The following is a 19943-nucleotide window of genomic DNA, read 5'->3' as shown; positions in this document are numbered from 1 at the left end:
ACATGAGTGACCACGTTCATCTGAATCTGATTGTAGGTCTTCTTAACATGAGGGACAGCCCTCAAATGAGAGGTCTGTTTAACCAATTGAGTGAAGCCAGGACATCCAACCTGTTGGCTTGCATCGAATGAGAGATAGTCACGGATAGAGCTATTCTCACGCAGTCAAGGGCATTTAAATGTTCGGAAATGGGTGTGGAGGAAAAGTGTGACAGGTTACAGAAGATCAGAAACACTGAAAGAAATACGTGAAACGTTTTGGCTATCCTTCTTCTTCTTCTTCGTCGTCGTCGTTCGTGGGCTGCAACTCCCACGTTCACTCGTATGTACACGAGTGGGCTTTTACGTGTATGACCGTTTTTACCCCGCCATGTAGGCAGCCATACCCCGTTTTTGGGGTGTGCATGCTGGGTATATTCTTGTTTCCATAACCCATCGAACACGGACATGGATTAAAGTATCTTTAACGTGCGTATTTGATCTTCTGCGTGCGTATACACACGAAGGGGGTTCAGGCACTAGCAGGTCTGTACATACGTTGACCTGGGAGATCGGGAAAATCTCCACCCTTTACCGACCAGGCGCCGTTACCGAGATTTGAACCCGGGACCCTCAGATTGAAAGTCCAACACTTTAACCACTCGGCTATTGCGCCCGTCAACGCACAAACTGAAAGGTTTTTGTTGCTGCAGATGTAAGGTGGAGACGTGTGGAGATTACCTGACAGACAGATGAAGTATGCAGGCTAATGTGCAGATGAGAGTGACGTGATTGCCAGGGGACATATCATCAGAGGTCTTGAACTGAAGAACGCGCACAGAAGAGGAAGACAACGAAATGTCGGAGCTTCCTTTCCAGACAGTGGATGTCTTGGGACAGAGGCAAGGAGAGGGCAGGGGGGCAAGGGGAGGGGGAAGGAGCATGGGGGTCTGTCTGAATGATGTGATGTGTGTGATAGTCAGTCGTGTCCGACTATGACCATCAGAACAGCAGAGGAGGCAACTGCTGTTCCGACTATTTGGGCTAGAATTTGATTATTGTGGAGAGTGTCTTGCCCAAGTACATCCCCACTCTCTCGGCCAAGAGGGTTTTAGGACAGTCGGCGTTGGGATGGTTCCCAAAGGCCAACTAGCCCACAAGGCTGCAGCACTAAGAGCCAGTGCAATTCTGCCTCCTAGTTTGAGAGTCATAGTCCTTCACAAAAGACTAAGCTGTAAATGGTTTCCCATTGACTGGAGAAACCATTGATAATACAGCTCTCACTTTGCTGTTGGCCCAAACGTCTGAATGAACTAGAAGGGTGAATCGCTGCACAGGAGCCATTTCACCCACACAAGGGAGGACACCCCATCAGCCACAAAACCACATCCTGCACTGAATCAACGTCAGTTGGGTATTGACCGATCAGATTCATCTGGTTAATTAATGTATAGGCCATGACCCTTTGCGAATGGAGTGAACAATACTCTAATGCAGAAACTATCACAAACTCTTGCTTCCTTAACGCCCGGAGCATTGTGTACAAAGCCAGCACAGCTACATTCATCACTAATGGTTCGTTCTCTGCAGCCATCAGTAACGCAAATACAGACGAATGCCTGTCGATATATTTTGGGAACTAAGTCGTTTCGTACCGACCAGACAGACCCAGCCGGTAGCCATTGTCCACTCTTGCTTCTGTTCTGGCTGTCTCAGGCTTGGGAAAATTGACCGCATCAGACAATAGAAAATTGACCGCATCAGACAATAGAAAATTGACCGCATCAGACAATAGCCCCCCAAAATGGACATGGGATAGAAATGGAACTTTACATATGTCATTGTACTGTAAATGTAAACAGCTGGAATCCTTCCATGACCGATTAATTAAGGAATGGGTGTCCAGGGAATAGAGAGAGAGAGAGTGACAGAGAGAAGAAGAAGAAGAGAGAGAGAGAGAAGAAGAAGAGAAGAAGAAGAAAGAGAGAGAGAGAAGAAGAAGAAGGAGAGAGAAGAAGAAGAAGAAGAAGAGAGAAAAGAGAGAGAGAGAAAGAGTCGAAGGAGAAGAAACAGAAGAGAGAAGAAGAAGATAGAAAGAGAGAGAGAGAAGAAGAAGAAGATTGATTGATTGAATCCTTAATGGGTAAAGAATTAGGCGCAGTAAAGGCCTTTTTACAATTCTGCCCATTTAACGACACAAAACATAGAAATAAAGAACGACACAAAACATAGAAATAAAGAAATAAAATGAAACAAAATAAAATAATAAGAACGACGAATAAGAATAGTAACTGGAATAGTCTATTAAAAGTAACAAAGCAATGAAAAGAACAATTGGTACATTATCACGAAGAAGAAGAAGAGAGGGAAAGAAGAAGAAGAGAAAGAGAAGAGAAGAAGAAGAAGAAGAAGAAGAGAGAAGAAGAAGAACAAAAACAAAAAGAAGAACAAAAAGAAGAATGGAGGAGGGAGTCGAAAGCCCCTCATGAAGGGCTAAGTCAACACGATACAAACAGCTATTAAAAAAAAAAAGAAATATACAAAGCAATTTACTATTTCTATATATATATGGATGCCTCTCTCTCTCTCTCTCTCTCTCTCTCTCTCTCTCTCTGTGTGTGTGTGTGTGTGTGTGTGTGTGTCTTTGTGGTACAACAATTGTTAACGATTTTTTGACATGCTGTTTTGAATTTGACAATACTCGCATAATTTACGTCCGAACTTTTAAATATTTTACAGACCTGTTGAAGATACCCAAAGGCTACTGTGTAAAAATTTTCAAAGAATTCGGTTTCTTTATCACTAAGAAAATACTTGTCAAAAAGCGGTTCTCTTTTTTTGGGGGGACACCCGATATTTGGGAGTTTTGTGAAACCGGACGCCAACCAAATCAGCAGAGGGCACATAACTTAAAGTACAATATCAATGAAATCCCTGACATTTTGTAGATAGCCAAGGCTCGAAGACGAAGACGTTGACGTTGCCATGGTGGTCCATTTGTAACCGGAGCCACGCTCCGTGGGCGTTTCCCCTGGAGTGAGGACCGCCGCCACATTATTATTCCAGCCACAGTGCTCCTGCAAATCCCGCGACAACAATGAACACTGACACGAACCACAGACACTAGAATCCCTGAGATATTAGTGTCTGTGCACGAACATTCCACCGCGACCGGCACGGAAAGATAGGGGGGTGGGGTGGAGGGGGTGTCACCATGCGAGAAGGGCACACGAAAGGCTGGAGAACCAGGAACAAAAATACATATAATTATATCTTTTTAAAATTTTTTTATACTGACAGACGAGGATGATAGTGAATCGAGGACACACACACACGCCAGTTCCCTCTCCTTCACACTACATATTACCCCCCCCCCTCTCCCCCCCTCCCGTGCTGAAATGAACAGCCACCACTGTGTGTGTCAGAGTAATTCAGCTTCAGGAACGAATGACACCTTGGAAACTTGTACTCTTTCGTTTTGAGAACGTTGATGTTCTTGACTTTTTGCATTCATTGTCAGTTGTTTCGCTTGCTAGATTAACGACTTCTCTTTTACGAAGTCCGTGAAGTAATTTTCTGTAATTGTATTTAGATGATTTTTTTTTTTTTTTTTTAACTAAAATTGTTTATTTTTCAAATACACCCCCCCCCTCCGCCCCCAATCCTCACATGCCCGGTTTCCCCAACTCACCATTCATCCGCATCCCGCTCCTCTTCTAAACGATAATACTCAAATGTATACATTAATACTCTAGCAAAGTGTCTTCAGGCACCGATATGTGTGACGGGACATTAAACAAATTCCTCTTCCACTCTCTGTTGCAAGAAACCTCTTAACCGCTTTGTGGACAGTCAGAACTGGACGACTCAAACTGCACGTGAGTGTTGACGGGTGCGCTGGGCGAATGGTAAGAGGCTGGATTCTCGTCTCAATTCCCCCGAGTTGGACCCCCCGCTTTGGGCGCACACGGTAAGTTAAGGGTGCAGATCTTTCCCATTTCCCAGGTGCAGACCTGCTAGTGCCCGAACCCTCTTCGTGTGTATATACACACAGAAGATAAAATACGCACGTTACAGAACAAGTAATCCATGTCAGCGTTCGGTAGGTGACGGATACACAAACGTACACAGCATGCACCCCCCCGAAATCTACGGAGTATGGCTGTCAACATGGCGGGGATAAAAATGCTCGTACACGTAAGTAAAAGTCTTATCGTACATACGAGTGAACGTGGGAGCTGCAGCCCACGAACGCAGAAGAAGAAGAAGAAGAAGGAATGTATAAATGTATAAACAAATCTCCCCCTTCCTATCTGTCTATCTCTGTGACTGACTTCACCTCAACATCCCTTCTCGCCCACTACGATCAGCTTTGGATCCTCTGTTGCCCCGTTCCCAGATGTCAGTTCTCCACGAAGATCGTTCTATATCGCTGGACTTCACCTTGGAGCGGCCCCCCTCTTCCGCTTCGTCCGGTCTCTGCACTCAGCTCTTAAGACTGGCACTACAACTACGCTCTTTCGGTCTACATTGACTCTAACTTCCTGTTTGCATAAAGTTATGCTTTGTCTTCCATTCCTCAAAATCAGAGTTTTGCATGTACGTCAAAACGTGATAGCACTTTGATTTGTCTCTGCACAAGATTAAGCGCCATATAGATATTTCCTTCCTCCCTCCTCCTTCTTCTCTTCTTCTTCTGCTTACCAATGCGAAGACACATATTTACATTCACAACTGACATCTTTATAGTTTCAGTTAACGATAACAATACCGAATAAAATTCATAAAGCTGAATAACAAAATCTTTTGAAGAAAGCATGATGTCTCTAAAAAAGATAGAAAAAAGCATCGTCAGAATGCAAATAGGTTTTTAAGCATATAACGATTTCATTTCCACGAGAGAAGAAACTTTCTTTGTTCTTTATTCTCTCTCCCTCCACACACCCCCGCCCCCACACTCCCGCCCCCTCTCTCTACCTATCTCTGTATGTATTGTTGTCAACGGTAGTTGTGGTGACCCCAGTGGTGACTTTACGTATGTATCCCCACATGGCTGTAGTGTTATTGACTATGTGATTATGTCAGACGATTTCTTTTCTAAACAGTGTATTGAATTACTCATTGGTGACCGTTTTGACTGTTGGCACTTAGCTGTGGAATTCAAATGGAAAATGTTATGCAAAGAAAACAATACTGGAAGGCCCAGTGAATCGAAGTCTAGCGTTGAGGACTATTGTATTGTATGGTCTGAAGATGATTAATTTACTTCAATATAAAGAAGAACAAAAATCAGGACATTTCAAACATAGTATACAAGATGCTTGTACCGCACTCATCACAAACATTGACAGATCTAATGAAATATTAACCCAGTTCTTGTGAAACGCTGCAGCCTGCATAATGAGAAATGTTTGGGAAAAGAAAAAGAGAACAAATGAATGGTCTAACGAAGAACGTCGTCGAAAGAAGAGATTAGATCGGGGTTTATTACGAAAGTTTAAACATTCCAAGAAAAGTCAGAAGGATAAAAACAAAGACGATTGTGCTAGGGAGAGAAAAGAATACAAATACTATTTGAATCGAAAGAAAAATGAGTTTGATAAAAGAAGAATGTTAAAACTGAGAGAGTCGGTTAATGGTCCTAAGTTATTCTGGGAAACAATAAGATCCGTTAATTAAAAAAAAAAAAAAAAAAAAATCTGTAATTTACAATAACAATACTGCTGAGCAATGGTACAAGCATTTCTTTAGGGTCTTAACGAAACAGAAAATAAATAAATAATTCCTCCCTTCTAGTTCTTCTTACCCGCGCGACGATACCATTAATATCTTTATAATTCCAGTGACCCATAACTAAACCATAAAACTGATAAACAAAATCTTTTGAAGAAAGTATCATGCCTCTCTCTCAAAAAAAAAGAAAAAAAGAAAGAAAAAAAAGCATAATCAGAATACAAATAGGTTTTTAAGCGTATAACTGTTTTTTTCCACGAGAGAAGAAACTTTCTTTGCTCTCTCTCTCTCTCTCTCTCTCTCTCTCTCTCTCTCTCTGTGTGTGTGTGTGTGTGTGTTGTGTGTGCGTGCGTGTGTGTGTGTATGTGTGTGTGTGTGCGCGCGCATGCGTGCGTGCGTGCATGTGTGTATGTGTGTGTGTGTGTGCGCATGCGTGTGTGCGTGCGTGCGTGTGTGTGTGTGTGTGTGTGTGTGTGTGTGTTTTCAATTTGATTTGACGTCTGTTTCTTTTTCGACTGGAGCTGAGTTTGAATTTGATTTAAGTTTACTGTAAAAATATTATTTTTTCCTGTTTGTAATTTGATGGGTTTTTTTTTAATATGCCCTACAGCTTGAATCTCTGTTGTCTTGTTTTACATTTGACCTCATCATGATATTTGTTTCATGAACAATCTGTGCAGGTGTAACCTATATGCAACAACAATAACAAGAAGAAGAAAAAAGCTTAAAAAAAAGAAAGCTTTTTCTTCTTCTTCTTCTATTTTGAGGTAGATATCTTCTTTTTGATCATTTTCAAACTGAGTGGTTTGAAACACCATTCCTCGTCTTTCAGCAGACACTTCATTGTCCGTTCTCATATCGCAAATAATCTCTGCACACCATAAAGTATATTCAGACATTTTTTCTGATTATTCATCAACAAAGTTTCTTCCAGGAAAACGATACCATCCGCTATCTTTATCCTCCTCCTCCTCAGAATTATCATCGCTAGGTACATTGCTTCCCCATCAGAGGAATATACAGGGTGTTGCATCTTCATTTGCACCACAAAGAAAACAAAAGCTAAAACAACAACAACAACAACAAAAACACAACAAAACTTTTGTTCATGTTGACAGTAACAACAATTATCACTCTCTAGTTTGTTTTTGTCTTTTGTTGTTGTTGTTTTTACACTGCTGTCATGACAAACTGGCTTATAAATAAATATTCCTTCACCAGCAACAGAACTCTGCTAGAATTTATGCCAAGGAACAATAGTTAAAAACAGCAACAACAACACAGTTTACTGGCGCAATAAATATTATGTAATCAGTAAAACACCAATAAAGTTCAAACGCTTATTAAAACAACAAAAACAACAACAACATCAACACACACGGAGACAAAAACGAAGAAAAAACAAACAACAAAACCAGAATCAAAAGACTGAACCTAATCATAAACTGTACACACACGTACACACACGCGTACGCGCTTCTTTACTTCAGCTATATTTCATGAACACCAGAGGGACAGACAGACAGACGCGCTATAGGAACGACAGGAAGAATAAGGTCATCCGTGTGTGTGTGTGTGTGTGTGTGTGTGCGTGCGCGCGCGTGTGTGTTTTCCTTATAAAGGGTATGAAGAAGCATTTCGTCTTATCGCCTCCGCTGACATCCCAGTTCTCACAGGAGCGACATGATTAAATTATTGTTAATTTGATCTTCACGTGATCAATCTCTCCGTGTGTGTGTGTGTGTGTGTGTGTAATGTCTTGCACCATTTACATTTGTCCTTGTTTCGTTCACCGCCACACAACGTCCGATATTATATATAAGAAGAAAAAAAAATCTTTCTTTGCACACAAATCTAAGAAAGAATAATTGTAACAACGTATAGAATTACTAACAGAATGATTTCTTGTGATGTATTCTGGATATGGAAAAAACAAACAAAAGAAAAACAGAAACAAAGGAAGAAAGAAAGAAAGAAAGAAAGAAAGAAACACCAACAGCCACATCAATGTATCAAGTTCAAGGCTTGTTTATGTCTCTGGCGAGTTCACCAGTATGATATCATTTGCTGCGATTCCGTCGTCTTTCAGCAAACATAACAAATCTTCTCGTTTCCATGGCAAATGTCAAACAGCGGAAAGCAAGCAAACTAGGAAGTTTGTTTGTAGTGATACACACGAACTTTGTTTGTTTGTTTGTTGTTGTTGCTGCTTTCCTTCCCCCTCCATCGCCCCCCCCCCCCCCCCCGGTCTGAGCTGACTCTGATGTTATAAAATTCATTAACTGGAAGTTGGATGTTGATAGCCCTTGGATAGTTTTCATTTCTGAACTGTAAGTTGGATGTTGATAGCCCTTGGCATAGTTTTGATTTCTTGAGACTTTTCTCCTCCTAAAATCCGTATCCTTTTCAAGAATGAGAGCGACAGACAGAGAGTGAGTGAGAGAGAGAGAGAGAGAGAACGAACGAACGAACGAACGAACGAAGTTTTTTATTGAGGGAAGTGGAATAAGCATACATGTGTTTTTTTTCATCCAGCCCTCAGGGCAAATGGAAATTGAATATGAATCAAAACATCCACAAAGTAGCAAAGAGATGAAGAAATAAAGACATGACATTCACATTCACATTTAAACATGCACATCTACATAATAAACATGTACATTTACATAATCATGATACAAACATCATCATGTCATGAAGGAAAAAGATCAAACCATCCCCTCTTTAAAAAAAAACAACAAAAAACAAACAAACAAACAAACAAAAACAACAACAAAAAAACAGCCCCTCTCAAGCCTCCCCCTCTGCCCCCCCCCCCGCCCCCCCCCCCCCCCCCAAAAAAAAAAAAAATTCAGGACACTGATTGTGGTTGTATATCATTAAGTAGTGCGATAGCGGTTAGACATACAATTAAACTATATATGCGTATTCAATAAGATAAAGTCAAGTTAAGTATGATTGTTGACATATTTGTCCATAAGGTGTGTATGGTAATGTTTTTTGAATTCTTGAATGCTTTTCTGAACATTAAGATTGGATGAAATATTGTTCCATAAACAGCCTCCTGAATAAATGAGACTGGATTTAAACAGATCTACTCTTGGAATGGGGATCTTAATCTTGTTGGTCTGGCGGACTAGCGTGGTGGGAAATCTATCTCTCAAAGATGGAGCATAATTTGAGATGATTTTAAAAATAAAAACTGCTTTGTTGTATTCAAGTTTAAGCTTTAGGGGAAGAATATCTAAATGTCTGTAGTCGTCAGCAGTCAGTGATGAAGATTTCAGAAGGATTAATTTAAGAGCTCGTCTATGCAGACTTAGTAAAGGTTTTAGTATATTATCGCTAGCTGAATCCCAGAGTGTTGACGCATAGTTAATATGTGATTCAATATAAGCAAAAAAGAATAATTTTCTACAATGCAAATCAAGAAAATGTTTAATTCTGGAAAGCTGATAAATCTTTTTGGATAGGGTTTTGCATAATGACATAATATGACTGGACCAAGATAAGTTGTTATCAATGGTGACTCCAAGAATTTTATGATTATCAACTTCTTCTATTGGATGACCATTAATGGAAAAGGGTGGAAGGTTGTGTGAAAAATTTTGGCGTTTCTGTCTGGTGGTGAGTATGAGACATTTCGTTTTTTTTGGATGGAGACGCATGTGATTTAAATTGGACCATCTAACTATATCATTAATGCTTTGTTGCAGAGCATAGTACACTTTGTCTATTGTAGTGTGATTTGTATGTATTGTTGTATCGTCTGCAAACATCTCACATAATGCATTAATAAATAGAGGCAAATCATTTATATAAACAGAAAACAATATTGGACCAAGAATTGAACCTTGAGGAACTCCGTAATAGATAGACTGTAAAGAGGATTGAGATTCATTCATAGATACAATTTGTCTTCTGTCTGATAGAAATGAAGATATGAGGTCAAGTGTATTTCCAGAAAAGCCATATAATTTTAGTTTTTTCAAAAGAAGAGTGTGGTCTATCACATCGAATGCCTTCATAAAATCCACCATGAGAACACCAGTAATTTCATTATTGTTTATATTTGTGAGCCATTGTTCGACTAAGTTAGTGAGTGCTGTATGACAGGAGTGCTTGGACCTGAAACCAGACTGATTTGGATGAAATAATTTGTAGTGATTGAAATGATTAAGGATATGTTTGTTAATGTGTTTTTCTAAAGGTTTTGACAATATTGATAAGATTGAAATTGGTCTGTAATTGGAAGGGTCTGTACGGTCTCCTGACTTAAAAATGGGTACTACTTTCGCGACTTTAAAAGATTTAGGAATGATCTTTTTTGTGATACATTGGTTATAGACATAAGTAAGTGTTTCGGCAATTATAGGAGCAGAGAGTTTTAATATCTTTCCATCTATACCATCAATACCTTTCGAACCTGTTTGCTTCAAGTGGGAAAGAGCATAGTAAACTTCATGTACATCCATAAGAGGGATATCAAGGTGTGATGAAATATTTTTAGTGTTACAAAAGGTTTCGAGAATATCAAGTGAATTAAGGGATGACATGTTTGTTCCTACTGTTGAGTTAGCTACATTACAAAAATGTGTATTTAGGTTATCTGCTGATATGTCGTTAGTTGTTGTGGATTGCGTGATATTATGTTTATTATTTAACTGATTTATGGCTTTCCAAATCAATTTATTATTGGATTTTGTGGAAATAAGTTCTTGAAAATAATTCTTTTTTTCTGAACGTTTCAAAGCATTTACAAGATTACGTTGTTTTCTGAATTCATCTTTCTTACCTTCTGAGAGAGACGAGTCTCTTTCCTTAATCTTATCATCAATGGTTTTAGTCATCCACGGCTGTTTAGGATAGCTTTTGACACGTTTTGTTATGAATGGAGCATGTTTATCATATACATTAAGAAAATTGTGATACCAAACCTCCAGTGCTTCTTCAGGATTAGAGAACTGATAAACAGCTGACATATTGGAATGTATCAAGTTCTGTAGAAATAAATCCTTATCAAATTGTCTAAAATCTCTATGGCAAACGGTTTTATGTCTATTTGCAGGAATTTTTACACCTCGTTTGGACCATGTGAAACATATAGGGGAATGGTCACTGCAGCCAAACGTTGGGGAACATACTTCTGTTATGGAGTTTGTAGATGAAGCGTATATATGATCTATAAGTGTTTTTGACGTTGCAGTAACTCTCGTAGGTATGTCAATTAACTGCGTTAGGTGAAATGATTCATAAAGTTGTGTCCAGTGTTTGTTTGATTTGAGTAAGTCAATATTAAAGTCACCTAATAGTATTATTTCACTTGAAGACAAAGAAGCTTCTTCCATCATCAACATAAACTTGTCTATCCAATCTACATGTTCAGCTGGATTTCTATAGATAAAGCCGAGAAGGATAGGTTTTGATTTCTTAAAGCGTATTTCGATCCATACAGATTCAACTTGATAATTTTCGAGTGATTCAATTCGTTTAAAGTTAATGTTTTGTTGAACATATACTACAAGGCCTGTTTCTCTAGAACATTTCGGATCATTACGAATAATACAATAGCCTGGTAGTAGTAAATCAGAGTCTTGTATATGGTCTGTTAGTCTTGATTCAGCAAATCCGAATATGTGAAACTGTTTTCCGGAGTTTGAAAGGACATGGGATACATCAGCTAGTTTGTTGATGATATGATTAATATTCAGAAAACCTACTTTAAAACCATCGGATATTGGCCAAGTGTTGAGTGTTTTAGTCATGGAACAGAAAAAGTGAATACAACAGTATCAAAGATGACTATTAATGTTATGATACAATGGTACAATGGAAAGGAGAAAAAAAAGACACAAGAAGTACCAAAGGGCACCTCCAAAAGTACACAGTGTGCAATATACTTAACCACTGATTAAACAACCTATCAAATAACAAGTCACATAAAATATAGTCGAATACACCAAGTAATTAGGTCAATTATATATCCAAGTTTACACCGTCATCAAATAAGAAGTCACATAGAATACAATTCAAATATAGCAAGTAATAAGGTCAATAATATTTACTGCGTCCGCACAACTCACGTAATTTGCGCTGAATATAGTTTTGGTCCGGCAAACTATGACAACCTCATGTGCATTACGAGATCACGAGTGTGTCCGCAACACACACACACACACACACACACACACACACACACACACACACGCATGAACGTTCACGAGAATGTGCACTTACCGCACCCACGCACTTGCTGCACGAGCGTGTGAACATTCGCAGAACTATACATATCACACGCATGATTCACATAACTGTACATGTACATTTGTATACCGGAATGCTATTAATATATAAATATATGAATATATTATATGTATATATGAATTTATATTTTAGTATAACAACACCCAGTTAGACAGATGATATTGATGAGAAATCAAATCAATCTATGTTGTTTATAGCCCTGCCGACCACTAAGGTCATAATCATCAGGGCTATGTTGATGAGAAAACTCACACAGGTGTACCATAATAGTGGGGGTGGAAGTGTTGTTGGAATGACAATATTTTTGATGCCATCTTAAATAGTTCGTCAGTGTATGTGTCATAATTCACAGGCATTGCAGGATTTCCCGTTTCTTGTCTCTGGGAAATGTTTGGACGGATATTAGCTGCATGGTTACTGTTGTATGAGGTGGTGATATTTTGATTTGGGTGATTGTAATATTGAAACTGATGAGGGTGTTTGGGAGGCATGGAAAACGGGGGTTCATCTCTTTGTGATTTTGGAATGAGAGGTGGAAAATGGTAAGATGATTGCATGGGTGGGGGTGCATGTTCTGATATCTGACCAACAGGACGACGCTCTTGGTTTTGTTTGAATGGTAAGGAGTTGTAATATTCCCTAGAATTTGGTACTCTCTGGGGGTAGGACGGGGGTGAGACAAGTGGAAACGAATTCAGAGGAGAGTCTGATCTGCTATTGGTATATGTTTTTATGGGACCTTTGGTTTCTCTGTGGGATCCTCTTCGCCACAGGGTTTTGAGATTTCAGCAAGTCTTGCTGTTCCTCTGGTATTCGTGTGCTTTATACTGCTGTACAGACCTGTGTCTGATGCGAAAGGAAGAAAATTATCAATAAAAGCAATATTGTGGTTTTTACATATTTCTTTTAGATTTAGGTTTGAGGGCGTTATGACATTATTAAAATGATGATTCCCTCTGGCAGGCAAAATGGAGCTGAAAGCTACACGTGCGTAGGGGAAGGTTTTAGAACATAGAATAAAAAGTTCATTCCATGTTTCTGGGGATACTGGACCTGCGGGACAAGAGTTGACACCAACATGGATGATCACATCCTTTATGTTGGGTGAGACTGGTACGGAAGAAAGCCAGTGATGAAGGTCATCAATAGACATTCCTGGAACACAAAGTTTAAACATGCTTTCTCCACGAGGGGCCAGTCTCTTGGGGTTAATGAAGCGTATGACCGAGTCCCCAAGAAGCAGCATTGTTGCCTTTTCAGGAACAGTCATACGGTCCAAAACATCTCTGGTAGAGGGGTTTGAAACATTTTCTGATAGGTTCTTCTGTTTGTTTGTTAATATTTGTTTTGATTGTTGGGACTCTGTGAAATGAATTTGTTCTTTGTCATTATCATTGATATCATCGAGAACAGCAAAGGAATTGAAAGTAGAAATGTCTTCGTGGATCGTGATATTGTCATGGGGTAAACAGTCTGCATTATTTGCTGGATTTCCTTTCTGACCATCATTGACAGAACGATCACTGTGTGACTGTTTATCTGTGTTGATGGGTTTTGCGTCACTATTTGGTGTTTCGGTTCCTGAACCTTGAGTAAAGAGAATGTGATTTTCAGTTTGAATTTCAGCATCAGTTTGGGAAGTAACATTTTTATGTTGACATACATGGTCAGTTGGGGTCTGAGTATCAACTGTTGCTTGATTGACTGGATTGTATTTCTTTCTGTTCAGTTCTGATTGGAGAGAACCCAACTGGGATTTAACTGAATGATTTTCTTTGATGAGTTCTTTGTTTTTGTTTTCAAGATTTGAAACAACTGATTTTAATTTTTCAATTTCTGTATTGAGCACATCAACTTTTTTTGAAATACAAACACGGAGTTCATTTTTCACAACAGTCATTGCATCATTGATCAAACAAGCAACTGTGTTTTGAGTCAAATCCTCACTTGGAGTAAGAGAGTTCACTGTTTTTTCTAATTGTAACATTCTCCTTTTTAATTCCGGTAGTGGACTGGGAGCAACGCGGGCGTGTGACGAGTGGCACAGAGAACGTCGAACTTGACTCCTGGTTCTTTTCCCAACAGGGGTGGTCTTTTGGGGGGAGTTTGGTCACTCAGTTCAGAACGGTGGGTGGGGGCCACAGGTGGGGTTGGGGGGAGGATAACGACATTGTCTTGTGTTTTTGAAGTAGGATTGATCAAGAGTTGGGACTGTTGGGGTGATGAAGGGAAACCTTTGTCTGTAGAGGAAACATTTTCCATGGTCATTACAGTCAAGTCCGTCACAGGAGGTGACAAATGAGGAAGGCCGGAGAAAGAACTTATGAATGACAGTGGTGTGCATAAAAGTGAGTTTGACAATTCATAAACATTATGGTCCCTTAGAAAACCAAGCACAAGTGTTTTTAAAATTTCACATTCTTCTTTATCCCAAGATGGACAGTTCATTCCTTGACAAAGTAAAGTTCCACCAGAGCCATGTGTAAAATAAAATGTTATTGTTATACATTTTGTCGATTTATGGAAAACACGAAGAACAGACTTAGAAATAGTTGGTGACGGAGGTACAGAAATAAGAATCGATGATGGAGTTAGAATAGTCCCGTTGTTGTCGTAGTCATTGCATTGAACAGTTATTTCGTCCTCTTGGATTGCACAGTAGCGGTAAAAGAGACAATTTCTCCAAACAGCCAGTTCATCTTTGTCACACGTAAAACGTTTCTGGATGTAATCTCTTGTAGGTTTAAGTTTGATATCACATGAGTCAGTATCGGTGTCTGCCATGTGTATGAATTAAAACAAAACACAGTACTTACAGTCACACATGCTGGTGAAGTCTGTCACAGTGCCGGACCTCGTCGGGTGTTTAGAACCACATTAATCACTATGACTTTATCACAACATATAAATCCACTGAAAACACATAAATCCACTGAAAGCACGTAAATCCACTGAAGGCAAGGACTCCTACAGATCACCGCCACTGATCATACACGAAGGGAGCATTACTTGCTTCAGATTTTAAATGCTTCCACTAGACACAGACACAGACACAGACTCAGGCACAGACACAGACACAGACTCAGACACAGACACAGACACAGACACAGACACAGACTCAGGCACAGGTGAGCTGTGTTTTATGGTCACCATAACACGAATCACAGTGTTCACACAGTCAGGAATACAGAAAGCTGTGATTTCTTGAGTTGAAGAAAAGTTTCCACCTTCAAACTTAGACAGATATATTCCACATACATCCACAAACATGAATTGAGCAGTTATAACTCAGTGATTCAGACGTGATCTTAGAGATTCACAAAAAATAAGCTGAATCACAGCAGCAATGAGAACAGCCTCCATCTTGATCCAAGGGAGATCACCAGAGGAGGGAGAGAGAGAGAGAGAGAGAACTCAGAAAGTTTAAAGTACATCGGCCCTGGGCCACAATACAACGGGGAAGGGTGGATTGGTGAGGCTGCATATAACATTATGTTATCCATAGCAACAACAACAACAACAACAACAACAAGTACAAACTGAATGAATATATACTTAAACAGTGTGCCCATCATATAGACATTTGTTTTTATATAGTATTTCACCATGCTTGATCACTGACTGCAGATTAACTTTTTCCTTGTATTGATAGCATGGAAAATATATCTTGATACATTATGTCTGTGATTGAAATTTGTTTCTTCAGGTAACCCATGCAAGGGGAGTCTAGCCGATTCTTTTAATATGAGGGAGAGAGAGAGAGAGAGAGAGAGAGAGAGAGATAGATAGATAGATAGAGAGAGAGAGAGAGAGAGAGAGAGAGAGAGAGAGAGAGTATACTGAATAATTGAATAAATTTTATTTTCTGAGGGCAATAGAGTAAGCAAAATAATGCTGTTTTTCATGCAGCCCTCGAAGGGGAAACAGTAACATAAACAAAGGGGGAATCATTATATCAGTACAGCATGCATATTATAGTCATGGATACATGAATGGTAATTTGACATTTACACCACTAAATAGAGGAGAATAAGAGGAGAGAGATATAAGGGGACAGATAGACAGACAGATAGATAGATAGATAGAGAGAGAGACAGAGAGAGAGAGTACAAGAAGTGAAATTTAACATAGGTCAACGTGATGACTGATCAATAATAATAATAATAATAAAAATAAATAAATAAACAATAAAAAATAAAAGACCCCCTCCCCTCCAGTCCCCCCGGCCTCCCCCCCCCCCCGCCCCCCAATAAAAAACACACAAAAAATTGAACTAAAATAAGTATGCACATTTTACCAAAAAAAAAAAAAAAAAAAAGTAATAGAAATAACACCATTTAAATAGTTGTGGGAGGAAAAAAAAAAGTTTGAAAGAGAGAGGCGGAGAAAGACAGAGACACAGAGATAGAGAGACAAATACAGAGATGAAGTTATTTTAGATTTATAAAGAAATATACATTACAAAAACATGTGTTTGCGCACATCCGTAAAAGCATAAAGCAATCTATGTAACATTATCATCAGAAGTGTGTGTGTGTGTGTGTGTGTGTGTGTGTGTGTGTGTGTGTGCGTGCGTGTGTGTGTGTGTGTGTGTGTGTGTGTGTGTGTGTGTGTGTGTGTGTGTGTGTGTGTGTGGAGAGAGGGGTAGATAGACAGAGCGAGACAGAGAAAGAGAGAAAGGAGGACGGGGGGCGGGGAGGGGGGGGGGAGGACAAGTAGATAGAACGACAAAGTGAGGAGAGAGAGAGAGAGAGAGAGAGAGAGAGAGAGAGAGAGAGAGAGAGAGAGAGAGCTCAGAACAAAATAGTTTTTTTTTAAAAAGATGAAACGACTATTCAAAACATACAATTTGTAAAAATCCATTGATGAAAAAAATATTCTATTTCGGCCATCCAATTAAATTTTTTTGATGAAAAGAAATCAGATATATCTGAACAACAGTGAGTGATGTTTTTTGTTTTTTTTACTTTTCTTCGAAGATTATATGCTTCGGCAATATGCTTTGCAAGAGACTGGATTGAATTTTCCTGATGTACATTAAGTTCACTGAACAGATCTTCATTATTCTTTGCAGAGCATTTTTTTTTTAAAGACAGTACATTTTTCACGAATATCAGCGTATGCTTTGCAAAGAAACAAGAAATATATCTCATCCTCGTTTATAAAAACTGCACATCGGACAAGGGGAGAGTATGGATGAATTAGTTTGAAACCAATACTTACGAGCATATAATCCCAGAGATTTAAACCTAAACCTGGCTAAACTGGTTCTGTGCCACTTGTTGGTTACAACTGTGATATATTTTTCTTTTTTTTCTTTTTTTATTATTATAAAACCAACTATATTTTTCATTTCTTTCGATTTCATAATGCCAGTCTTCCAAAAAGTCTATCTTTGAATTCAGAAATAAATCCTTTTTCGCAACCAACTCCCTGACACACCCACATCCATGTACTGTTAAGGTTTTCTTTGCCACGTATACCCAGTTTTCCTTCCCTCTCTCATGTTCGTTTAATAACATAACATCCACTTTTTGACTCACTTGTGTAAACAAAGTGAGTCTATGTTTTAACCCGGTGTTCGGTTGTGTGTGTGTGTGTGTGTGTGTGTGTGTGTGTGTGTGTGTGTGTGTGTGTGTCCGTGGTAAACTTTAACATTGACATTTTCTCTGCAAATACTTTGTCAGTTGACACCAAATTAGGCATAAAAATAGGAAAAATTCAGTTCTTTCCAGTCATCTTGTTTAAAACAATATTGCACCTCTGGGATGGGCACCAAAAAAAGAAAAAGAAAAAAAGGAGCCAAATTATATGCAAACTGCATTTACTGTTATATTTATATTTTTTGTATTCTCTAAACTTGGCACTTTGATCTGATATTCTGACCCAACAACAAGAGCAGTCATTATTATCATTTTTTGTTCAAACAGGAACTTCTTTTGCTAAGCATGGAAGTTTTATTTATTTTGCAAACGTTTTGGTGCAGATAGTAAAGAAGGGAAATTACTCTGTAATTAATGCTAGGGAACTTAATTTGCTTTAAACTGATCTTTCTCATCTTAAATATTACATTTTGAAATTATACTCAATATATAAAAAGCTTGGATTTTTTTAAGTGTATCACAAGTGAGTCTTGAAGGCCTTGCCTCTCTTGTTTAATTTTATTTTTTATACAAAGTCTCGATGCAGGACATAGATAGATAGATAGATAGATAGATAGATAGAGAGAGAGAGAGAGAGAGAGAGAGAGAGAGAGAGAGAGAGAGAGAGAGAGAGAGAGAGAGTACGAACGAAATTCTATTCTGAGAAGGTAAGGGAAGAAGCCAGACTGCTTTTTTTTTTTTTACGTTGAGCCCTCAGGGTAAAATTGAAAGAAGAGAGAGGGGGCGGGGGATGGGGAGGGGTGGGGTGGGTGGGAGAGAGACAGACAGAGACAGAGACAGAGACATACACAGTGAGAGAGAGAGAGAGAGAGAGAGAGAGTGAGAGAGAGATAAAAGGGGGATAGAGAGAGAGAGAGTGAGAGTGAGAGAGAGAGAGAGAAAAGAGAGGGAGACAGACAGACAGAGAGAGACAAAGAGGGAGAGAGAGAAAGAGAAGATCTCAGAACTCAGAAAACTTCAATGTCAATAGCTTATCAGCCATCCTGAGAGAGAGAGAGAGAGAGAGAGAGAGAGAGAGAGAGAGAGAGAGAGAGAGAGAGAACTCAGAACTCAGAAAACTTCAATGTCAATGGCTTATCAGCCATACTGAGAGAGAGAGAGAGAGAGAGAGAAAGAGAGAGAGAGAGAGAGAGAGACAGAGAGAGAGAGAGAGAGAGAGAGAGAGACTCCCATACGCCCCCGAAAACGGAGTATGGCTGCCTACATGGCGGGGTAAAAACGGTCATACACGTAATAACCCACTCGTGTACATGCGACTGAACGTGGGAATTGCAACCCACAAACAAAGAAGAAGGAGGAGAAGAAGAAGAAGAAGGAGAAGAAGAAGAAGACCCCTATATCCATTACGAGAGGAGCAGGGGGGTGGGGGTGGGTACAAAAGCCAGTTTTGTGGGGGTCACTTACTCCCAGGGACCAAATTCCAGGCTAGTCCCGAACGACCACTGGGTTAAACCTGGACCAGCAAGATTTGACCCCCGGGGAAAAAACAAAACAAAACAACCAAACAACAACAACAACAACAAAAACCCAACGGGGTGGTACGGATGAGATGCTACACCGGCTGTTCCAGCACATCGAAGCACAGTGACCATCACGTTCGTGTCCCCTCATACATATGTGGAGTGATGGCCTAGAGGTAACGCGTCCGCCTAGGAAGCGAGAGGATCTGAGCGCGCTGGTTCGAATCACGGCTCAGCCGCCGATATTTTCTCCCCCTCCATTAGACCTTGAGTGGTGGTCTGGGCGCTAGTCATTCGAATGAGACGATAAACCGAGGTCCCGTGTGCAGCATGAACTTAGCGCACGTAAAAGAACCCATGGCAACAAAAGGGTTGTTTCTGGCAAAATTATGTAGAAAAATCCACTGCACGCAGGAAAAAAGAAAAGAAAAAAAAGGGGGATGGCGCTGTAGTGTAGCGACGCGCTCTCCCTGGGGAGAGCAGCCCGAATTTCACACAAAAGAGAAATCTGTTGTGATAAAAAAAGAAATACAAATACAAATACAAAACTCCACACCACCCCACCCCACACCCCACCCAAACCACTCCCCCCAAACACACCTCTCACCTGGCAGTACCCGGGGCTGGCGGCCACCCGGGGCTGGATGGAGGTGAGCCAGGACATGAACAGCGCCAGCAGGAAGCCCGAGTCGGAGGCGGTGAGGACGGCCAGGTAGCGCGAGCAGGGCTGGTAGCGGAAGAGGCTGAAGGTGAACACCGCCCAGCTGGCCACGCCCCCCGCCACGCCTACCACGCAGATGACGGGGATCAGGTACAGGGTGATCGCCTGAACGCAGAATACAGAA

The 19943-nt window shown here is 40.0% G+C and overlaps 1 pseudogene; it reads right to left on the bottom strand.

The window, feature by feature from the left end:
* LOC143284977 (uncharacterized) overlaps positions 1–19943 on the bottom strand; it is a 36351-nt pseudogene that overhangs the window by 14166 nt on the left and 2242 nt on the right.

The sequence above is a fragment of the Babylonia areolata genome, chromosome 8 (assembly GCF_041734735.1).
Source record: "Babylonia areolata isolate BAREFJ2019XMU chromosome 8, ASM4173473v1, whole genome shotgun sequence".
Taxonomy (NCBI): Eukaryota; Metazoa; Mollusca; class Gastropoda; order Neogastropoda; family Buccinidae; genus Babylonia; species Babylonia areolata.
This window is presented reverse-complemented; position numbering and strand designations above follow the sequence as displayed.